This window comes from Callospermophilus lateralis, chromosome 16, assembly GCF_048772815.1.
Source record: "Callospermophilus lateralis isolate mCalLat2 chromosome 16, mCalLat2.hap1, whole genome shotgun sequence".
NCBI lineage: Eukaryota > Metazoa > Chordata > Mammalia > Rodentia > Sciuridae > Callospermophilus > Callospermophilus lateralis.
In genome coordinates this window covers 56,484,954-56,491,231 of record NC_135320.1, presented here as the reverse complement: position 1 = coordinate 56,491,231, position 6,278 = coordinate 56,484,954, and positions in this window count along the sequence as shown.

Here is a 6,278-nt window from a genome sequence, read left to right as displayed (position 1 = left end):
TGACATGTGTGAGGCCCTAGGTTTGATCCTTAGCACCACATATAAGTAAATTAACTTAATAAAGATCCATTGAAAAAATAAAATAAAATAAAATGTTTTCCTGGGCTCCCTACCGACCTATGGAACCAAAAACCCTGAAGGTGGAGCCTGGGAATCTGTATCCCCATCAGGCTCTGTCTCAGTGGTTCAGCTGTGATCAGACAGCTGGCCAGGATGCTGATGCACTGGCCTTTCCATCCCAAGGGCCTTGCAGCAAACCCTGGGGTCCTGGGGCCTTCTGCCTTGGTAGCAAAGATCTGTTGGACCTACCTCATGGCTCTAGATTGAGATTTACCTCTGGTTTTGCCAACATGTCCTATACAATTTTGCCTAAATGGGCATTCTGTAAATATTTGAACTAATAGCACCCTTGAGGGCAGGGCCTGTTTTTCATTTCTTTGGGGCCACCCACTGGCTCACAGTAAGTAATCTGTCTCTGACAGTAGATTGATGGATGAGGTCACAAACCCAGGCCACATCCGCAAATGGAAAACAGAAGAGGAGACAGAAGCTTATACCCAGCCTTGCTGCTTCTCAGGTGGTTTCTGGGTTCTAAGGGGTTGCAGTCTGGAAGGAGCACTAAGAACTCTGGAAAAAGAACAACACAGAGGCCCTCAAAAGCAAGAACACCTTCCTAAATGATTAGGAAAATTCTAGAAGGAACATGTTCTGGGTCTTACTTGGAATTGTAGATTGCCAATTTTCCAGTATCTTAAATACTTACATATAAATACTTAAATCTGCTTGACTTTGTCAGAGTACTTAGTTACAAGCAACAGAAACAAGCTCTGGAGGATTTGAGAAGAAAAGAAATTGTGTAACAGTGTGACGGGGAGGATGAAGGACCAGCCTCAGAAAACAGCAGAAACCATGAGAGTCTGGAGAGAGGAAGACAGCTAGGTAAATCCACAGGGACAAGCTGATGAGGATAGCAGTCACCAGAGACTTGCACCCCCTACACCATTTGCACTGGACGCAGTGCACCATGGCTCGAGACTCTGCCTTGTTCCACTGAAGCATGAAATCTCCGCCATCCCTGTTTCTTTGCACCATTGGCTTCCAGCTCAGGGCAGGAATCCTGGGCCTCATGCCCACATCCTAGCTGCAAGGGAGTTTGGAAAATAGAACGTCTGGTTTTGGTGGGACGCAGATACCCATGCATGGGGTGTGGAATTCTCCCAATATAGGAAAAGGTTCAGATACAGGGCAGCCAAAGTAAATGACAAATGTTTGCTACAGGTTCTATATCTTGTATGGGAACAGGAAGTTCAAATGTGAAAGAATAGCCGTTTCCTTTTTTTTTAGCTTTTCTAAGAAAAGAACTTTGCAGAATTTCAGTTGTGCGGGTTAGCAAAGCCGTGAGATTCTTCTCCATGGGACTTGGGGAAGTCTTAATGAAGAGGGAACCTCGAAGAACACAGAGGATTGGGGCAGGATGGAAAGGATGGGAGGGCCCCAAGACTGGGGAAATTACACAGAGGGAGGGGTTAGCTTGAAGCCACAGGGGGAGCAGTAGGAGACAGCCTGACCTTCCTCGGAAGCCAATCCTCTCCAGGTTCAAGGTCCAACATACTGACACCCATCATTCTCCTCAGCATCACCCAGGAGTCCTCCTTTCATTAACTAAGAGTGACATCTCCACTATTCCATTGAGCCAGTAAATGGGAAGTGCCCAGTTGTGACAGTAGAACTCTATTACACTCAGAATAACAATGAGCTGAAATGTGTTGCTACTAATTATTCAGTGCTGCAGTCTGGCTGGGCACAAAATAACCGAGCCACCACAAAGCCTTGTAGATTCAAACAGCAACTCTTTATTCCCGAACTCTCACCGACACTCTGCCCACACTTCCCGGGAACACCCTGCCTCCACCGGGCTCTGCGCGCCAATTCTCCCAGAACCCCGCGAGAACTCAAGGGGAACTCCAAAGGAGCAGGGGCCTGAGGCAGCAGGATACACCCTAATCCCAGCAGGATCTGCCCTAATCCTGGAGCCGCCCTATTCCCTGAGCAGGGTCACCTTTCAACCCAAAAGGTCATGCATCATTCCTACTTGGCTATGGCTTTCAGCAATTCAGTGTAATACTGTCCTCAAAGTTCAAGGTTAATGGGGTGAAGAGAGGTTACCCAAAATGGAAAATATTATTTTTGCTTATACATAATGTTTTTCATAAGATATAAAAACAACTATGTCCTCTTAGCCCAATGGTTCCCAACATGGATGGTCAGTGCCCCTTACCTGGAACTCCTTAGTCTGTGTATCCTTAACGAAAACTCAATATTTGTGGATAGTGATTTTTCTTTAAAAAGTAGTTCAAAAACAGCAATGCACAACTCATAGGGTTCTTTTGTATTGCATTAATCAGTGTGTTTTGACAAATGCATATACCTGTGCCAGGTGTCTGTTCACAACTAAAAGGCTCAGGGGTCACTCCAGTTGAACTGGACTAACTGGGCTGCGCAAAACAACCACACAAGAGACAAATACTTTTTTGTTTGGGGTCGCTGTGACGACTCCTCTGACCTTAAGAGTCCGCAGAAAGAGAGAGAGTGAGAGCACTCGCTGACCCCCTTTTATTGAGGAGAAGCTATTCAAATGAGGCAAGGACTCAGGTTTCAGGGGGCTGAGTCTATTTTCATGATGTCCGCTGTCAGCAGGTTGACTGACACCTGGGTAGGCCACACCCAAGGGCACAGTAAGAGAAGGGGACATACACAAGGCACTTCCATGGAAGATTCTATCCTAAATAGAGCAAGGGGTTATATTACAAAGGAACAGGTGAGCGTAGCTTCACCCATGGGGCTGAAGCAAGACACACCCATGCACAAGACACTGACCCTCAAACCCAAGAAGGGTGGGGAAAGCTCTGCCACATTTCTGAAACTGAGCTCCTCAGCACCCAGCCAGGGAGTGTGACTCAGTTACGTGTAAGGTTGGTCTCCCACATACCTGTGTAACCCAAACCCTCACCAACATACAGACTATTCCTAAACCTTGGGGAGTTCCTCTTCCCATGCAACCTCTACTGATATCTCTAAAACAATTGCTGTTCTAACTTTTCCCCCATCTTATATTAGTTTTGCCTATTCAAGAACTTCATATAAATGAAACAGTATAGATTCTTTTATGTAAAGATTTTTGCCATTCAAAATAATAGTGTAAAGATTTACCCTTTTTGTTGCATGTATTAGTAGTTAATTCCTTTTTCTTGATGATTTTATCCCATTTATATGGATATACCATAGTTTGTTCACTCACTCTTGTTGAGAGACATTTGGACTGTTTCCTCATTTTTTAGCTATTATAAATAAAACTGCTACAAATGCTTTTGTACAAAGTATTTTTTTTTCGGGGGGGGGGGTATGCATTTTCCTTTCTCCCAGGTAAATACTTTGGAGTAGGATTGCTCAGTTGTATCTAGTTTTATAGAAACTGCCAGATACTTTTTTCCAGTGATTGTACCACTTTATATTCTTACTAACATTGTAGGATTTGTGGTGGCTTGACATCCTAATAGCATTTATGTTTTCAATCTTAATTTTAGTTATTCTGATGGATGTGTAATAGTCTTTTCTTACAGTTTTAATGGATACATCTCTTAGATGACTGTTGATGGGGAGCACTTTTTTCACAGGTTTGTTGGCCAGTAGTGTATCTTCTCATGTGAAGTGTCTGTTCACATCTTTTGCCTAGGTTTCATGGAATTGTTGTCTTCTTATTTTTGAGACTCGGCTTGCTGATATTGAGCTACAGTTTTTCCATTCATGTTCATGAAAAGTTTTGGTGTGTGATTTCATTTTGTTATAGTAGCCTTCTTTGGTTTTGGTACCAGGGTTATGATAATTTCATAAAAAAAGAGTTTGGGAACATTATTTCCAAATTCCATTTTATAAAATAATTTGTACAATATCTTTTTCATCCTTTTACTTAAACTCTTCTTCTGACTTTATATTTATACTCTACTTGTAGACAGGATAAAATTAGGATTTTTTTTTCTTCTAGACTGACAATCCCAACTGAGTCTCTTGGTCAATTTACATTTAACATAATTATTGATGTGGTTATTTGTTTTTCGTTTGTCCAGTCTGGATCCCCTTCCTGTCTCTAGCCTTTTCCTTCTTCCTACTTTCTTTGAAGTTAATTGATTTTTTAAAACACTTATTTTAATTTATCTACTAGGTTTTTGTTGGTGGGTTTTATCTCTTGGTGTTTTCTTGTTTGTTTGTTTGTTTGCCAAACAGAATATGGCAAGTTATAAACACAAGCCAGAAATTGTGGTTCCCTGGCCTCTTGCTTTTTGCTAGTTGACTCCTTTGTTGTCTCTTTCCCTCACTATTTGTCACCCTTGTTCCTTGAGCATGCCTTATCAAGTTTATCATGAGTTCTAGCCACTCGGCTGAGAGGCCCCAGACATCTTGTTAAACAAGGAGAGTCTGTGATAAGCTTCGTCTATTTTTCACTTGTGTTTGAAGGGACACAACATTACTATTGCCTCAGAGGAAAAGATCTTTCTCTAAAATGCTCTTCTCCTTGGTTACATGCCCAGCCTTGGGTTCATATTCTGAACCAATGACTTCTTCTCCGTAAATTCATGTTATTCAAGCTGTCCTCTAAACATTGCCTAACCGGTGGCTGGTACAGCTGGAGGTGGCTAGGAGGGAGAACTGGTGCTGCCAGATTGTTGCAGCCTCTATGTTAGGAAAGTGCTAACTCCTGCCCCACACAATTTCTCCCACTCCAGCCACCACCCTACCACAGATCGGCTCTTCAGAACTCCACAGTGTGGGTGTCCCTTTTAAAAGTTCTTGCTTCCTGATGAGGCTGGAAGAACAGGGTGATTTTGAAGAGGTGTTAGTTTTAGCAGGACTCAAAGCTGGCCTGAGGCTGACTGGAATCCTTAAATGTATTTATTTTTTGAACATTTGAATTCAAAGGCTTTGAGGCAGGTCAGGCACTCTCAGGCCCCACATTCTCTGTTGCTTTTGACTGGCTCCTGTAGGCATGTAGGTGTGTAGGCCTTGTAGCCAGTTCTATCTATAGGCAACCGGAAGAGCATAAGGAGTCTGCACATAGGCACAGCCCTTGGCACCTGAAGAAAGTGTCCAGAGAATGGATATGTCTGCATATAACCACCAAAGATGTAGAAATACACTCCCAAGACCCAAGTTCCAGCCCACAAGCTCCAGGCCCAGCTGCTCTCACAAGTTATTTAGGTTCCTCTTTATGGTTACACAAGATCCACTTGGGAAAAATCCACCTGCACTGCCTACTTTTATATCTCAAAAATTCAAGCCGAACACAGCATCATGTGTAGGCAATTACCTTAAAGAACCAATCTGGATCCAGGTCAGAAACAAGCCAGAGTTTATTAAGTAAAATGGAATTGATCTGGGTCCCTAGGACTTCAGAGGAAAGCCCAGAAATCCAAAGGCAGTTCCTAGAGGCACACTCTCAGGACTGTGTTTGTCTGTAACCTATCCCCACAACCTCTTCAAGAGTCACACAATTTCCCCTCTTCAATTGGGACTCCATGGTGCCAGTCAAGGAGTTCTTCTTCAGCACCTTTAGTTTATGTCTCAAAATGCTTTCAATGGCTCCCAGTTCCCTTAGAATTGTGGGTCAGGATTTTTTTTTTTTTTAACTAGGGATTGAACCCAGGGATGTTTTAATATGGAACCACATCCCTAACCCTTTTTTATTTTGAGACAGGTCTTACTAGGTTGCTTATGTCCTCCCTAAATTTCTGAGGCTGGCATCAAATTTGCAATCCTCCTGCCTCAGCCTCCTGAGTTGCTGGGATTATAGCCACATGTCACCACACCCAGCAGTGTTTCAGCTTGAATTTTCCCACAACTCTCTCTCCACTCTCTGGCCCTAACACTCCTCTGGCTCTTTGACAACAAGCCTGTATCCACACTGCTCCCTTCTCCTAGGCCATTCCCTTCTCCCAAGCCCCTCCTACCTCGTATTCATTTCCTGTTGCTGTTGTAACAAATTTTCCCAAAATTTCATGGTATAAAACAGAACAAACTTATTCTGCCTGTTCTGGAGGCTAGAGGTCTGAATCAGTTTCTGAGAGCTAAGATCTCAGTACTGACTGGCCTGGATCCTTCTGGAGGCTCTGAGGAAGGAGCCCATTTCCTCACCTTGTCAGAGGGATTCCTGGCTTGTGCTTCCTTCCTCCTTCTTCAGAGAACATCACTCCAGTCTCTGCCTCCAAGTCCACATTCCCCCCTCT